Source organism: Nematolebias whitei, chromosome 4 (genome assembly GCF_014905685.2).
Source record: "Nematolebias whitei isolate Nwh7 chromosome 4, NemWhi1, whole genome shotgun sequence".
NCBI classification, from domain to species: domain Eukaryota; kingdom Metazoa; phylum Chordata; class Actinopteri; order Cyprinodontiformes; family Rivulidae; genus Nematolebias; species Nematolebias whitei.
In genome coordinates, this window is record NC_056501.1 from 54,276,838 (window position 1) to 54,277,189 (window position 352).

A 352-nucleotide genomic window follows, 5' to 3' on the forward strand; every position below is an offset into this window, starting at 1 on the left:
TGCAGATGGAGGGGCTTAGTCCTAGTGTGGATAGTTTGTCCATCAGGGTTTGGGGGATCATGGTGTTGAAGGCGGATGTGAAGTCCACAAAGAGCATACGGACGTAAGAGTTTTTCTGCTCCAGGTGGTTGAGCGCAGTGTGGACCACAGAGGAGATGGCATCATCTGTTGATCGATTCTCACGGTATGCATACTGATGAGGGTCCTCGTTGATGTTGATAGTTGTTTTGATGAGTCCGTTAATGTTGATAGTTGTTTTGATGTGAGTCATGACCAGTTTTTCGAAGCATTTAGCAACTATCGGGGTGAGGGCCACTGGCCGATAGTCATTCAGACCAGTCACTGTAGAGCT